An 18703-nucleotide genomic window follows, 5' to 3' on the forward strand; every position below is an offset into this window, starting at 1 on the left:
TTCAGTCCTTGGCATAGAAGCTCATTAGCAAGTTGGAAAAAGACACATGAAATCTTACAATTCTGGAACACTCAGTCCTTGGAATCACTCACTAATTTGATTAGTTTTGTAACTGTGATTAAATATTATATGAAGTAATGATAATACATGGTAATTTGTCACTTTATCTCATGCCTTCCCTATATTTTAAGCCTACTTTACCTTTCAGATGCACAAAATGCTGAACTTTTCTTCCTGAACTTTAATTATAAGCAAAATAAACACAGCTTCATATTTTGTATTATATTATTTTATTTTATATAATAAATCAAAATTTTTTGTTTAAAACGATATGAATTAATATCACAATATTTAATGAAAACAGAAACATTTATGCTGTGAAACAGAGGGACTAATACATTTGCTAAAATATAACTTAGAATCTTGATTTCTCTTATTGCACTTTTCAAAACTGTATGGAGCCAAAAAGGACATGCGGTCAATATAAGGCCTAATGGTGTCACTGTCACGACCGGCACCCAATACCAGAACAAGTGCCAAGCACCCTGGTCTCGGCTCGGCTTCACCAGTAGTGTGACCACCGTTGGGCTTCAGGAGGAGCCCTCAGCTTACTTGGGTGCCACGTGGACTTAACGAGGGGTACAAGGCGAGATGTTCTGGTTGGCAAAGGGGCACGGCTGTTAGCAAAGTCTTTTGCGCCGAAGGTCACGGTACAAAAGGATTAGGCAGAAGGATGGTCAGACAGGCTGGGTCGAGGCAGGTGGATATCAGAATCGTCAGGCAGGCAAGGGTCAAACCGGGTTGTCAATCAAGGGGTTAAGCAGGAAGAGTCGTAGGCAGGCAAGGGTCAGGATACAGAATGCAGAGTATTCAAGAACAGGCTGGGTCAAACACAGGTAATCAAACAAACAGGATATATATCAGATGCACAAGGCTCAGGAAACCACTAGAAAACAAGTTCTATCACGGGCATCTGTCTGCAGTCAGAATGGGCCTTTTATACGGGAAAGAATTTGCGCCAAAAACGTGCACATTCACGCCAAAACGCGCTGGCGTGTTTGCACCTATAAACAACACGCAGGCACGCCGAGCGCGCCCTAAGGAAGGCAAGATGGTGCAGGAAGAGGACCACGCGGCGGGTGTCCCCGCCGCCCCACTAGACCAACAGGGCATGTAGGTTTTATTACAGTCACTTTTCTACTATTAGAAGTTACAGCAACAGTATTGGAGAAGAAAATAAATCTTGCTACGGATACTGGTCATAACTTTCCTAGCTGGCCACAATGTGTTATCCCTAAGATATTCCTGCCCAGTATTTGTCACATTGTGTTAAGTAGAGTGGCTTAGGCTAGTATTATTTAGGCAAGTATACTAGTATTTTTCTGCAAGTATTAGCCAGAAGCCCCTGCTGCCTCCTATAGTGTGATGTCACTTGCGAAGGGCACCGTAGGGCATTTTGCCACCCAAGCATGAATCATCACAATTTGTACTGTAGAGAATACAACTATAAATAAAAATAAATAAATAAATACAAAGGAAATTCAGTTGTTAAAGTTGGCAGAGTAGTATATGATAAGCATGAACTTTTAATTTAATTTGCTACGGTTCTCCACATTAAACAGAAATGTTATGGCAAGATTGTGGGCTTGAGGCAGTGCACTAAGCATGATGAGCATGATATAAAGGGTGACAACTTACCTTAGGGCTCATTCACTTGAGGCAGTGCACTAAGTGCCATTTCCAGTGCAATTGGCATGTTTTTCCACCACATTGTAATGTTTTTACACAGAATTCTACCGACATTGTTGGAGCAACAGCGCAATTTGCTTTGCACAACTGTGCTGCGTCTACAACAATAGCGTTCAAGAAAGCTTTAACATTTGTCAAAATACTGTTTTGAATTTGCCACCTTCAAGTTAGCTGATGCCGAGGGGAAGGCACAGACATCTTGCCCCACTGCCAAGGGGGTTAGGAGTGAAATAATTTATCTGTAACTCTTAACTAAAGCACATATCATTTTCAGTAAGATTATAGAACTGAATTTAACTTACATTATGGTAAAAGGGTAAAGTAACTGGACTTTTTCTTCAAACCATTTCACCACTCATCTAAGTGGCTTTTTTTAAGAAACCTCAGAAACTCCATTTGCTTTAGACTTATTTTAACTAGATATTATGACTTGGGTGAATGAAAATCTTCAAAGACATAAATATTAAAACTTTGTTTGAATAGCAGTCCTAACTGGAAGTGAAAGTTCCTGCTTTCCAATAATTATCTGCAATTAAATGCTACACAGATCTGATTTTTTTTGGTCTAACAAAATCAGTCCAATTAAAATTATATTATAACAAATACCTTTATAAAACGAATTCTGATCACCTCAATTAGCATTCTCCATCATAGGCTTCCATGTGGGTGGTAAGGGGAGGGGTGTTTCCCCTCAATAATGGTGTTAAAATCCTCAGTAACTGCTCATTCTGTCTCTCTCCTGAAACAATTGCAGGTCTCTCTGGCAGGTTGCTGCTTAATACTAAGTGCATATGCCTTTTCTGAGCCAATTTATTATTCATCAAATATATATATAATAGTGACTGGCAAGCCATTTATGCAAACTCTCTGATATAACTTATGTTGCTGACTTTTTAGCCTTTATATTAGTTCCAGACTCAATAGCTACATAATTGACTGTTTCTGGATATATATATATATATATATATATATATATATATATATATATATATATATATATATATATTTATATATATATATATATATATATATATATATATATATATATATATATATATATATATATATATATATATATTTATATATGTATATAGACAAATACAAGAGTCCTCTGCACTCAACCCATTATCAATATATTTAAGACAGAGACATTTTGTGCATACTGCTACTGAAAAATGCCTTACCCTTTAAACAACACAGGGATTGTTTGTCCATATATTGCAATATATTTAAGCTGGCCAACTACGTCAAAGTCACCCCATATCTGGCCAGTCCTACGCTTAATTTTCATCTGATTCATTTAGATTCAAATGCTTTATTATACATTTTACAAAGGGACTAACTTTTACCTGCAACTTACTAGCTGCTTTCAAAGTAAAACTCCCAAACTTGGCTGCCCTTTTAGGTAGCAATATGCACAAAATGTCTCTGTCTTAAATATATTGATAATGGGTTGAGTGCAGAGGACCTCTTGTATTTGTCTATATGTATTTTGTGGTCACAGCCTCATTGCACCCCCGCCTAATGGTTTTAAAAATTAGTGGTGAGCACAACTTTCCCTTGTTTGTTATAGTTATACAGGAGCAGTGACCTCACCCTTCCCAGCTATAGTCAGGTGATCCCACTGGTGTCTAATAAAAGGGCAGCCAAGTTTGGGAGTTTAACTTTCAATTACATTTACTTAGGGTTGAGTGCAGAAGACTCTTGTATTTGTCTATATGTATTTTGTGGTCACGCCCTCATTGCACCCGCACCTAATGGTTTTAAAAATTAGTGGTGAGCACAACTTTCCCTTGAAGTTTTGTGACTTTTCTCTCTTTGTACTATAATGTATAGACAGGGTACAAAGAGAACACATAGAAAATCCCAAGTACCTTAAATGGGTATTGAACTTGGTTACAGGCCCAGTGCACCCAATACAACCCGGCTGGTCACTTTGCCGGTGGGGGAACAAAGGACCGACCAGGGGTAGGCACGTGCCTCTTCTCCCTACCTCTAGTTCCTGCCCTGCTTGGTTACCATGAATAACAGGCCTGTGGCATAATGATATAGCCTTTCTCTTCAAACAATATCACTTGTTATTATAATATGTATAGTGCAATACATTCTCATGATTTATACTTTCTACTTAAACAGCCCCTCTAGTTATGTATGTAAGCAACTTTTTGGGCATTGACAGCAAATTAATTTGCTGCAAACCTGCCATTACCTTAGTACCTGTATAGAGACATAAGAGTTTATGTAGTATTAGTCACTAAGTTTGCCCAGGATCAGTAACTAACAGCAACCAATCACCTGTTTAAAACAAACATCTTATTGTTTGCTATGGGCATCTGCTCCAGGGCAAACTTTGTGACTTTTATTATATATGGAGGTTAGTCTGCAAAATACAGTTCCCTTTGGTTGATGATTTTCCCCTACTCCATCATAAAACGTTCTGCAGGTGTCCATGTTCTCTGTAAAACAGCTTTTCTGACTTGTTCTCCTTTCTTAAACATTGGGGCTCATTTATTAACGCTGGGCAAATTTGCCCATGGGCAGTTACCTATAGCAACCAATCAGTGATTAGCTTTTTGAAGCCAGCTGCAAGTAGAACAATGAATGCAGCAATTTGATTGGTTGCCATGGGTTACTGCCCATGGGCAAATTTGCCCAGTGTTGATAAATGACCCCCAATGACTTTTGCATTTAGATACACTAATATAATTTTGTAAAATAAAATGACTGCACTACACAATTAGGGGCATATTTATCAAGGGTCGAATTTCGAATTGAAAAAACTTCGAAATTCGAATTCAAAACGACCAACCGAAATTAAGTTGTTTTTTTTTTTTTGGTCAAATAGGTCAGTTTTATATCGAATTCGATCAAAGTCGACCAATATACTCCAAATAGGTTCTAGAAGGCCCCCCATAGGCTAAAACTGCAATTTGGCAGGTTTTAGATGTCGAAGTCAAATTTTTAAAGAGACAGTACATAATAAATTTAGATATTCAATTTTTTTAATTTTTTTAAATTCGAATCGAATTTGAACAATTCCCTAGTCGAAGTACTCAAAAATAGCTCAAAATTCGAATTTTTTTCATTCGAAAATTCACCTTGACCTTTGATAAATATGCCCCTTAGTGTACTATGCACTTGTTAGTCCACATACAATAATCAGGAACAGAAGAAATATTTTTAGCATTATTTAGCATTTTAGCAATAGATTAAAACTGCAGGGGGTGTGCAAATAATAATTCTTACACAAAAACTATACATTAAGTGGCAGATTTATTAAGCTCGAGTGAATGGTTCGAATATCAAAATTTCGATTCAACCATCGAATAGGCTATATTCAACCATTCAACTTCGATTTGAACGATTCGAAGTAAAAATCGTTCGACTATTTGTCCATTCGATAATCAAAATACTGTCTCTTTAAAAAAAACTTCGACTTCATATTTCGCCATATTAAAGCTACCGAAGTGCAATGTTAGCCTATGGGGACCTTCCACAGTTTTTTTTGGTCGAATAGAAATCCTTTAATCGTTCGATCGAACGATTTTTATTCGACCGCAGGATTGCCAAATTTGTTGAAAAAACGTCATATTCGAATTCAACGTTTTTTAATTCAATGGTCGAATTTTGTAGTTTTTTGTACTTCGAAATTCGACCCTTAGTAAATCTGCCCAGAATCAAGGAGGCTTGTTTATTCATCTCCTGGTAGCTTTCAAGTAGAAATTTTTAGAAAGCTCCACTTGCAAATACCACCCTCCTTCACATACTAGTAAAAATATTGACATAAATTATGACAGAAACAAATCCTCTTGGATTTTTACTCTCCTGGACCATTCATATCTAACATATCTTAAACACAAAAATGTGTATATTGTGACATATTCCCAGATTGCCTGCCCAAGTACAACAATGTGGTGTCAATAGCCAGCCAAGACCATGATACATAGTAATAAAAATGCCCCATGTGACATTATAATAATAAAGGGGCCCATTTACTTTGCCACTCAAAATGTAAAGGGGCCCATTTACTTAACCACTCAATTACTTAGGGAAGGTCCCCATAGGCTTTTTAATGTTTTTTAGGTCGAAGAAAAATCGTTCGATCAATGGATTAAATGGATGGATTAAAATCGAACTAATTGTTAATTAACCCTCGATATTTGACGATGTGACATTATAATAATAAAGTGTCATTTATTTATTCAGATAAGAGAGAGGGTTCTCTTTTTTTTCTTTTTTTGCAGCAAAATCTGGGCAAAACTACTAGTGAAGTTGTATGTAGTGGTTGTACAGGGGGGAGTATTTTGTTGAATGAGGTCCAAAGATTTCTTATGGCAGCACATGGTTTATGAATGGGAAGGAATTACTCTAGGTTTCCTGCCCCACTATATATAAATTGATGTTTCTTTGCATTCAGGTAGAAAAAAAGTGGCTTTCATATTATGCACACTATTCATGGGATTTGAGATGATGGGAAATATTTTGGAAAAAGGACATAATTAGCAAGGGGCAGCCCTGTCACAAGGCTAGTTTAGAAACATACCTCAGGCATCAGTTCCCAGCCGGTTACCAGGGTTTGAAAAAAATCCAATTAGAAGAGATAAATTTCCAGTCCAAGCAACTCCCATGTCCACCATTTCTGGGCCCTGGCTATCCTGAACTTCATTTGCACAAAATTCAATGAGGGGAATGTACAATGATAGGGACATGTGTAGAAATGGTGCCTGACCCTTTTTGTGCCTTAAGATACTATGATTACATACCCAATGCAAGAGCACCTGTAGTTTGGTGATAATGTACATACAGCCATAAAATTGAAAATAATAATATATTTGCTGGAAGGGTCTACTGGTTTATGAAGCAAACTAAATGCTCAGTTGAAAATGCATTGTAGTGAAGGAAATCTCTTGCTAGATGTACAGGAAAAGATTAATATAGATAGACTGAGCTTCATACTTTTTGAACATTGCTGTGATGTCCAATAAAATGTTTTTATATACAAAAAGTAGTGCATTGGTAACCAGAACAAACATTAATTGCATGGGAAGTAGGGATGCATCGAATCCAGGATTAATTTCGGGATTTGGCTAGGATTCGGCCTTTTTCAGCAGGATTCTGATTCGGCCAACTCCTTTTGACCTGCCGAACCGAATCATAATTTGCATATGCAAATTATGGGCGGGGAAGGCAATCACATGACTTGTCACAAAACAAGGAAATAAAAAATGTTTTCCCTTCCCACTCCTAATTTGCATATGTATTTGGATTTGTTCGGTATTCGGATGAATCTTTCGCGAAGGATTCGAGGGGTTTGACCAAATCCAAAATAGTAGATTCTGATCATCCCTAATGGGAAGACATCAAGACAGATATCCATGAAGTAAACTTAAATACAAACTTTGCCACTTCTATGTAAATTTGTAAATGCATTTATTCTCAACAGGACAATTTCTTGTACAAACATGTTGCATATAGTGTCAGTGACCTGTCTAAAAGGAAGTATTTTAATTGGGCTTCATTTAAATAATGTTTCATTTTTTATTAATAGAAATACTTCCATTTTACATGAGTATGTCACAGTTCATTCTGAGCTCCATGTCTTAAACTGCCGTGATCAAGGAGACATTCTGTGATTTGCATACTCTCTTATATCAGAATTCATATAAGTAAAATATATTCACTAATTAAAGCCTCTTCTTTGCTGCCGACTGGGATTTATATAGTATTTCAGATACTGTATTTCTTTTTGAAAACTGCAAATAAATTGCTCAGCTATTTCAGTTCAGTTGAGATCTATACAATGGAATGACCTCTTTATAGTCATAATAACCCATTTAACATTCCAATTGCTAAGCACAATTGAATAACATAGTAACAGAGTAAGTTTGGTTGAAAAAAGACACAAGTTCAACCTATTTATAATCTGCATAACTGCTAGTTGATCCAGAGGAAGGCAAAAAAAAAACATTTGATGCCTCTCAAATTTTTCAAGGGGTAAAAAATACTTCCTTATTACAAGATGGCAATCAGACCAGTCCCTGGATCAACTTGTTCTATGAGCTGTCTTTCATAACCCTGTATTCCCTCATTTGCTAAAAAGCCATCCAAACCTTCTTAAAGCTATCTAATGTATCAGCCAATATGCCTAATTTAAGGAGAGAATTCCACATCTTCACAGCGCTCATTGCAAAAAAACCCTTCCAAATATTTAGGCGGAACCTCTTTTCTTCTAATTGTAATGGGTGACCTTGTGTCAGCTGGAAAGACCTACTGGTAAATAAAGCATTAGAGAGATTATTGTAGGATCCCCTTATATATTTATACAAAGTTATCATATCCCCCCTTATGGGCTTCTTCTTCAGCATGAACAATCCCAATTTAGCCAGTCTTTCCCCATAGCTGATATTTTCCATACCTTTTACAATCTTAGTTGCCTTATTTTTTTCCTTTTTGAGCACTAGAGACCCAAAATTGCACTGCATATTCTAGATGGGGCCATACCTTTCTGTACATTGGAAGAATAGCCCCCTCCTCCCGTGAATCAACGCCCCTTTTAATACAGCTCAATTCCTTATTTGCCTTGATGCTGCTGACTGTCATTGCTTGCTACAGCCAAGTTTATCATCTACAAGGACTCCAAAGTCCTTTTCCATAATGGATGTGCCTAGTGCAGTCCCATTAAGGGTATAAGTGGCTTGGATATTTTTACATCCAAGGTACATGACCTTACATATATCAACATTGAATCTCATCTGCCACTTGGCCCATGTTGATTAATAATGTTGAGTAAGGTATGGTGATTCAAATTACAGAAAAAACCTTTATCTTAAAAACCCAAATATTGATTATAGATCTCATGCCGGGACCCATGGGGATGATGTACAATAAAATCATAGATTTTTTAGGGTTCATTGTTTACCTACCCTTTCTGTACTTTGCAGAACTGAGGTATATATTTAGTATGGCAGACATGTCCCATCCTTTCTGAGTGCTGAAAATGTTATTTTCTAGTTGAGCACAGCATTATGTAAACTATGCGGAGCAGACACCAACACTAGATGCAAAGAAAAACTGTTATCTTCTAAGTTTCTTCTTTATACCTGATCCCATGAGCACAGATCATGGAAGTTATTACTGAAACGCATATCTACAAGGCATTGATGAATGAGCCCAGGAATAATTTTAGGCATGAAACACACCAAGCTATATCTTGCTGTACTGGAAGAAATAAAAGTGTCTGTGTCACAATTCTCCTGGTGTGTCTCCACTCACCTGGACTTTGGGACACATTAATCTCTTTTACTTATTGATCTTTTGTGCTTAGATGATATGTTACTGGTACAGTTGATCAAAGTTATTTAAAAAAAAAATAGATTTAAAGTTACAAATGTATGACCATACACCACCACCAACACACAATATGGCAACCCCAATATAATGTTTTCATTTTAGAAGTGTTATTTTACTAGAAGATAGGCCAAAATTCCATGTGTTTGTAGAAACACTTGTGTCTTTTAAAGTGATCTTATGCTTTTAAAATTGGGTGTTAGCCTTGGTAATCTCTTCCCTATAAAAGCTACAGTGGGGAAGGATAACGCTTGGGTTAGGAAATACTTTTACCATGATTATACATCTAAGCTTGGAGGTGCCAACATACTGTATGAAAAACATGATCAGAGATAGATAGTTAGGACAACCATATGGGCTTTACCTCTATGTGTTATGGTGGTTTGCCAATTTTATGATCATAAACTTGTAACTAAAAACCATTGAAAATATATGCACTTTGGCAATGAATTACTAATTAAATACTGGGCCAAGGAAGGTGTATTCACTCATGCAATTGTGGGTACTTATACAACCCCCCCCCTATGTATTGTTGTCCATCTATAACTTTAACACCCTTTGACAAGCTATACGTAAAATAATTGATTATATTATTTGAAAACAAAGGTTCCATCGTTATACCTGAGTCCTGCATTAGCCCTATTATTCATGAAGGCCCAGGGTCAATACCCTTATCAGGAACTTGGTAACTCTTCTAAGGTGCAAAAATGGTATAAACAGTGATTGAATTTCACCAGAAGCAATGTAAAATAACGGCAGCGAGTCTTGCGTTAGCCTGGCATAAAATTACACACACCTTTATAAATTCACCATTTGTGTTACACAGCCAGTACAACAATCAATATGCCCCTAACTGTCACAGTGAGCCTGTCTACACATAAGAGTACCAAAAAGCAGCAGGACTGCACTTGTATTTTCAGGCAGGCATTTTGACCTCTTTAGGAGCAGGATAAAGCAAAATAGTTCTATTTAAAGTGGAATATCTAAGTGAATCTAAGTTAAAGGCAGTTATGGTCCCCTATGGAAAAAACGATTCTTAAATTCACAGTAATATCTCACATCAATCATACATACAATTATCTATTATAGTGTCTACAACCAACATTTGGTGGCCACAAAATGAATATGCAGGGGGTTGCTGGTGCTTTGGACAGCAAAGTTCAAGTGGCCGCATGATCAGTTTAAAGATACCCTACATGCTTTTAAGCCTTTAATTAGAAATATATATAAATATATAAAAATATATGTAAATTGTATTACAATTCACAGATCCACAGTGAGCAGAGTGTGTAATTTATATTACATGTACTCACAAAGTACCCAGCATACCTTTAGGGCCCCAAATCAGTATAAATACTTATATTTAATGAAACCTGATTCTGCTTATCTAAATATACAGTATGCACGTGTCAATTGCATTTATTCAGTTAGCTTCTGTAATGCCAAGACTGACACAGTCATTTTCACAGCTGTCAAGGGGATCTCATTCAGTTAACATAAATCCCCTTGACAGCTCTTACCCATTATTTAGACTCATTCCTAACCAAGTGGGTGTTCCTAGTCAAGAGATTTATAAAATTCTATACATATGTGGTGGTATATAAAAAAAATAGCATATTCATTTACAATATAATTATACAATGTTACTCACAATTGGAGAGTACTTTGTTGCCACATTATTTCAAGCAAAGCATTGCAGATAAAATAGACTGAAGTACATACCCAGTATTATATTATCTGTTTGCAAAACAACTGCTGTGAAAGGGCTGTTACATGCATACATTTATTTCTTTGGTCTGATGCCTGATTTCTCACTGACTTCATAAATGGAAGATACATGTTTAAGGTTTCTTTGAAAGAAACAGGTTAAGGCATATATTAACTAAGTGTCAGTGGGACTAGGGTTGCCATGGATATCATGGCCTGTGGGATTGTCAGTGATGTCATCATGGACTAAAATCCACTAATGGACATCCCGGGTGGCAAAATGCAAGAGCAGAAAGAATAAATTGCTTGAGATAAATCACTGTCAGATGAACAAGCATCTACACATGTTATAACCATATGCAAGGCCTACACGTAAAATAAAAAATGTGCTGTTCTAGTTATAAAAACAGCAAAATATGAAAGGATGAATGAGTAAAGTTAGGTGCTATTATTTGTGTCTAAGTTCCTGGTTTGTGTTGCGTATAAAAGTGCAATTGTGTTATACCGTGAACAATTCAGTTTTGTATTTCATTATTGTAGGGCAATATATATTTTGTAATGATTAGAAATAACCACTGATTAATGACATTATGTCACAGATTGGATTGTGACAGTGGATTGAAGTGATTAAACTCTGCATCATCTGTATGAAATAACACATCATTGATGTTAAAGGAGCACAGTGATTGTTTACTATGAGTCTGATAATGATAAGTTGCAGCAGGTTTTTACTTTAATTGTAAACACATTTTAATTAGTTAATGCTTTAAAAACAATAACTTTGATTATGTCATTATCTATAAAAACAAAATATTATCAATTAAAACACTAATAAAGGAGACCACAAAGCATCTTATAGTATAGGCAAAAGTCATTATAGATGGTGCTAGCCATTCTATAGGTATGATACTGGGTGTGTGGAAATACAGTTCTGATGCAATACAAATTGAATATATTAGGCATTCCGGTTTTCTGGATCCTATACCTATATCATATGTAAGGAAAATAATATATAATATAATATAGGGAAAATTAGTGCCTGATACGGGTATTGAACCTTGCTCCCATTAAATAATAGGAATGTGGAATAAGGATGGAGTCTCTAGTTTCTAATAATATTACATATTATTATATTATGCAAAGCATTTTCATTAAACAGCCCCTTCTAGTTACACAATTATAGAAGTTATCAACGACTTTCTGGACATTGACAATAAATTAATTTACTACAAACTTGCAGTTACCTTAGCACCGGTATACATGCTAAGCCTTGCTTTTGTTTAATCTCTGGAAAGTTTCCTGTACTTACTACAAAAAACTCACTACTTTTAGGCCTGGGAAATCCATCTGTGATTTACAGAAAGTTTGCAGCAGGAAAAATGTAAGTTTGAGGAACCCAATAATATAAACAAAAATGATTATGAATTTAAAAATTTTTTTTTCAAAAACTATTTACAATATTTATTATTTTCTGTTTTGACTGTAATGTTGTTTCATCCTTTAATTTAACGGGGTTATCCATAGGGTAACACAGGTAAGGTAGGATGAACTATTGTTTAGTGTTATTTCCCAGTTGCCCCCAGTCATGTGACTTGTGCTCTGATAAACTTCAGTCACTCTTTACTGCTATACTGGAAGCAGTAACAGCCAACAGAACAATGGGAAGGTAACCAGATAGCCGCTCCCTAACACAAGATAACAGCTGCCTGGTAGATCTAAGAATAGCACTCAATAGTAAAATCCAGTTCCCACTGCGACACATTCAGTTACATTGAGCAGGAGAAACAACAGCCTGCCAGAAAGCAGCTACATGCTGGCTCTTTCTGAAAGCACATGACCAGGAAAAATGACCCGAGATGGCTGCCTACACTCGAATATTACAACTAAAAAAAATACATTTGCTGGTTCAGGAATGCAATTTTATATTGTACAGTGAATTATTTGCAGTTTAAACAGTGTAATTTAGAAATAAAAATGACATCAAAAAATGTATGACAGAATCCCTTTAACATTTTACTCTGGGAGTGAAAGATAGGAGTAAAGTAGTAAGCTAAGAAATGTTTGTCTCTGATGAGGAAAGTCCCTATCAGATTATTTTAATGCTTTTAAGAGCCCCTTGGATGATATCTTGTGCAAACATAATATACAAATCTATAGTGATATTAAGATCTGCAGTTAGTTTAGTATAGGTATCAGTATATACAGTATGGGGCAGATTTATCAAGGATTGAAGTGAATTCGATGGAATTTTCGAAGTAAAAAAATTCGAAATTCAAAGTAATTTTTTGGATACTTCGACCATCGAATCGGATACTACAACTTCGAATTTACTTCGAATTCAATTTGAAGTAAAATAGTTTGAATATTCGATAATCGAAGTACTGTCTCTTTAAAAATACTTTGCCTTCAATAGTTCGCCAAATTAAACCTGCTGAAGTTCTATGTTAGCCTATGGGGACCTTCTAGACCATTTTTCTAAGTCTTTACACATTGAAGTAAAATCGTTCGATTGTATGCTAAAATCGTTCGACCAAATTCGGTGAAAAATCCTTCAGCTTCGAAATTCGACCCTTGATACATCTGCCCCAAATATATGTGTGAGTGCATAGACAGGTCTGTTTATGTATGTGATACATTTCCATTGGAGTTCATTTAGAATTCGATGGACATTTGTCATTTTACTACCCAAATGAATTGTGTAACTATGTGCGGCAAGTTTTATCATGTCAGTTAATCTGTTTTCAGGAAAATGGTGTACCAGATGGAAACCACCACATACACTGAGAAGACATAAAAACTGAGGACAAATAGTGAATCAAACCCATGACTCCGGTACTGCAAGGCAGCAATGCTAAATACTGTGACAATGTGCAAGACTAAACAAATAATAACCTAATAATAATTGATGAACCAAGCAAAACATTACATTAAATAAAGTAAATAGCATATGTTTCAGCCATTTAGTGTTTTCTTTTATTAGTGCATTATACTGGCTAATGAATTGCCTTGCATTTCATCAGGCCAGTGCAACTAAGATTGCATGTATGCTAGAACAGAATCATTTCAGCTAAACCCTGTCAAGTGTATTTAAACCTATGTTCTTTGATAAAGCAAATTTATTTCTCAGTCAAAATAAAATATGCATGAACTGAAACATTAAAGAGTGAAATGATGTGGGAAGTATCATTTACGTAGGTACTTTAAAGAAAGCATTGCAAACAGGGGTGACATATACTGTCTATAGATCTCAAAATAACATAAAAACATTTGGTGTTTAATTAATAGGTTTTTTTTTTACTTCATACAACCTTCAAAGGGTGTCCTCTTCTTGACAGATTTATCTCCCCAGTATTTTACAAAGCTTGCCTTTTGGCCAAATCCCCAAGCAGTACCATGTATTAATCACATGCAGTCAAAGGGTCATACTGAATCTTAAATCTATTAAATGCAAGTCACATAAACTCAGAAGGCATCACATTAGCTTGCCATTAATGGGATTGTGTTTAGAAAATCCACATCTTCAAAGCTGTCCCAAAATAGCTACTGCAACTGAACATCATGTAAATGTTTTACTGCTAATTTCAAGAAGATGCTTTGTACTAGTTAACCTCGAACATGTTTTGAATATGGGAACAATGACTGTAGGAAAAATGCATTATTTAATTTTCATAAAACAAGTAAAAAAACATCCTTGCCATTATCACTGATTATTACTTAAATAGTGTGGTTCCCCTTCACACCATTTGTGTGTGCATTGATAGCATTTATGTCAGTGTGCACAAATAGAGGATTTTGGCCATAAAATGCACATTTGCATATAATTGAGAAATAATCAAGTTAATGGGGTAGTCCACCTTTAAATTTAGGCACTTATGGAGTCAGATTTTATCAAGAACAGGTAATCGGACAGGAGTACCCTTAAAGCACACCTGACGATTAGTGAAAATAGAAATGCCTACCTGGCTAACAAATCAACCTGAGCAGCTGAGCACCCCTTCCCCCCGTACCCTTCCCACCTTTTTTCTTTTGTTATATATCTATCTCTGTAGCTTTTACTACATAGAGTTAGTCTGATCTTATTCCTGGGGAACTAAAATCTTAAGGTATAAACTAAACAAGAGAGACTCATGATAACTTTTAAAGAATGTACAAGGGCTGGTAAGGGCTCCATCCGATGATACTGCACTAATTCAATACTGTTGTATAGTTTTTCGAATAAGTTGCTGTCTTCTTCTGATTCTTTCCAGCTTTCGAATGGGGGTCACTGACCCCATCTAAAAACAACTGCTCTGTAAGGCTACAAATTTATTGTTATTGATACTTTTTATTAGTCATCTTTCTATGCAGACCCTCTCATATTCAGATTCCAGTCTTTCATTCAGATTAATGCATGGTTACTAGGGTAGTTTGCACCCTAGCAACCAGACTGCCAAAATTGCAAACTGGAGAGCTGCTGAATAAAAAGCTAAATAGCTCAGAAACCACAAACAAATAATTTAAGACATGTTGAACCTTGTTAAAATATAAGATATGTTGGACAGGGCCTTAGGAAAGCATCAACATGTTTTGTCAGCAGATTCAACAATGTGGTATTGCTTGTCTCACCTCTGTGTTTTTGTTGGATATGTTATATACTGCTTCAACTTGATTTTTTTATGTATGCCTGCATTTTTGTGATTGGAAAAATGCTAAATAAAGAATATATAAATGACATTGATATTCTGACACAATTTCCAACTGGTCTTTATTTTATATATTTTGTGGTCCTTCAGTTATTCACTCTTTTGTTCAGCAACTTCCCAGTTTGGTTTTTCAGCATCCATCTGGTTGCTAGGGTCTTATTTTCTCTTGCAACCATACAGTTGTTTGAATGAGATACTGGGATATAAATAGGAGAGGGACTGAAATGTAACAACAACAATAAAATTGTTTATCACAAAAAATTCTGTAACTCAAAAGTTTTAAAAGCCATTTATTTATTTAAAGATATATATTAAAAAAAACATTCAGCATACTCACCCCATAGTACCCACACCGGTACTTACTCATAGGTGATTATACCACACTCACGGCAGTCACATATTTAAAAGCCGACATAACCCCTCCCATTCTACTTTAAAACCAGATCAGAAAAGTAGGATCGGAGGTTTATTTTGGCTTTTAAATATGTGACTGCCATGAGTGTGGTATAATCACCCATGAGTACCGGAGGGTACAAAATGATTAAGGTGGAGCACTATGGGGTCAGTATTCGGAATGTTTTTTAAAGGATTAGTAAACTTTTAAAATAAGTGAATGTAAAATTGATGAGGGTGCTATTCTAAGCCCTTTTGTCATTTACATTTCATTATTTATTTTGTTTTTATTCCAAGATATTAAGGGATACATAAACAGTAAAGTTAATATGAATGAATTTTGTTCCAACAGCACCACCTGATGGTATTTTCTGACCATTCTAACCACCAAGTAGTCAAGGAAGTTGTCAGTTGAAAGAAAGAGGCTGCTCTGATGTTCTTCTGCTTTGGAAGATTTGAGAAAGGTTTTTATTTTTTTTCCTTAGCAGAAGAACATCAGAGCAGCCTCTTTTTTTTCTACTGACAACTTCCTTGACTACTTGGTGGTCAGACTGGTCAGAAACTGATCAGCAGGTGGCGCTGTCAAAATTTCTTAAAATAGCACCCTCATCAATTTTACATTCACTTATTTTAAAGGTCTACTTATCTTTTAATATATATCTTTGAATAAATTATGGACTTTTAATTTTTTTGATTTTTTTTGATTTTTTTGTGATAAGAAGTGATATGTGCCTTGGGAACCGGTACATTTCTCGTTAACTTGGGCTATTCAGTCTGGCATGTGGATTGCCCCAAGTGTTAGGATTGTGAACAATAAAATTGTAGCATGAAAGAGGAATAGTTTTTGGGTTTTTTTTTGGCTGCTAGGTGTCAGTGACCCCTATTTATTATTAATCTGCAAAAAGGCAAAAGAGGAAGGCAAATAATTCAAAAACTAAAACAAATACTTGTTCAGGCATAGTTACAAAGTTGCTAGGAATGACGTGTTATAACATGCCTAAAGCACTTGCTTTTATACTGAATTGCTTATGAGACAGGGGACCAGGGAAGTGCATTGTAAGTAGCACTTCCATTATACTTAAATATACTTTAATTTAGCCTTAAGAGTGCTTCCACAACCCCCGCATTTCGTATTTTGTATTAGCCCTGAAGCTGTGGCTTAGCTTCCTTTGGTTTTTAATAGCACCCCATACCCACCCCTTTATACTAATGGTGGTCCTATGCTTTTAAATATGGGTGTTGGTTTGGGCAATCTCTCTCTCTCTTAAAAGCCCTTATCGGCGGGGGAGGAATTAGCATTCAGAATGAAACCAATGTTCAACACACACTGAATACAGGTAATGCTACTATGCAGAGAACTAAGTCTTTTTATACTATGACCTGAGATAAATAAGTTAGGGACCGCCATATGGGGTTTACCCAGGCCCGGATTTGTGGCAAGGCCACATAGGCCCGGGCCTAGGGAGGCAAAAAATAGGGACGGCATGCCGCCCAGCCGCATTATGGGGACGTGTGCGTCCCCATTCAATAACACCAGCTGCGCCGGCGTTTTTTCGCCGGCGTGCTGGGAAGGGGAAGTGTGTAGGTCCGCGCGGCCTAGGGGCGGCAGGCAGAGAAATCCGGCGCTGGGTTTACCTTGACGTGGTATGGTGGCTTTTCAACTTTATGATCATAACTTTGTAACTAAAAACCCCTGTTTTGTAAACACATGCACTTGCTTTTATACTGAATTGCTTATGAGACAGGGGACCAGGGAAGTGCGTTGTAAGTAGCACTTCCATTATACTTAAATATACTTTAATTTAGCCTTAAGAGTGCTTCCACAACCCCCGAATTTCATATTAAAGTGATAGTGACACTAAAAAAACTACATATAAAATATGAATGTACATTAAAAGTTACCTATAGGTCATGTTGATGTTTTTTTGCTAAGAGGTTTGTTTTTGTAAGTAATTGTTAGTTGAAGTTCCTAAACCTGACTGTTTTGCCAACCTGTTATGCTAATGCTAATGGACTCCTGCTGCACAAATATGGCAGCCCCCTCATACAGGAACATGGGGCATCAGACAGGTGATGTAAAAGTATCAGGCAAATACTTTATGGTAAAATTATAAGTAGCATGCAAAGTCAATATTATGATAGATGTTAAAAAAGGTTTCATGTCTGATGTCAGAATCTCTTTAAAGGTGAACTACCCCTTTAATAAAAGCTGGGGGTTTAAATATAATTTTGTATTTTTTCACTGCTTCACTAGAATTAAGGCATTATTTTAAAAAGAACTGAAAAAGCAAGTCCTTTGCTTCACATCTCATCAGAAATTAAGTTGATCCTACAGAAATTGAGCAACTGCTTAAATTCTAAACTGATCATTTTACTAAACTGGCTAATGGCAGATGTGAATTTCTTTGTGATTAACATGTGACTCTATTAAGATAGATAATGGAAAATGAGAGGGAGTCTTAAGGGACCTGAAAATTTATTAAACCTACAGTAGAAACGCTCTCAAATCAAACTCCAAACCATCCATTGAATGAGATTACAGTGAGTTGATAATGTAACTAGTCTTCATAAGTTATATTGTGATGCCTTACATATGAAAAAAAAATAAAATAAATATTCTCCATTGTTTGAAAAGATTAATAAGCAATGATTTACCAACATATGCTATACAGGATCATACACTTTGCAGGGTGGCTGATATTGTTTATATACATTTTTATTCTCCATGATATGACCCTTAATATACAGGTATGGGACCTGGGGGTTTCTGGATAACAGGTCTTTCTGTAATTTGGATAACCATACCTTAAGTCTACTAAAAATAA

Source organism: Xenopus laevis, chromosome 5L (assembly GCF_017654675.1).
Source record: "Xenopus laevis strain J_2021 chromosome 5L, Xenopus_laevis_v10.1, whole genome shotgun sequence".
Classification (NCBI taxonomy): Eukaryota; Metazoa; Chordata; class Amphibia; order Anura; family Pipidae; genus Xenopus; species Xenopus laevis.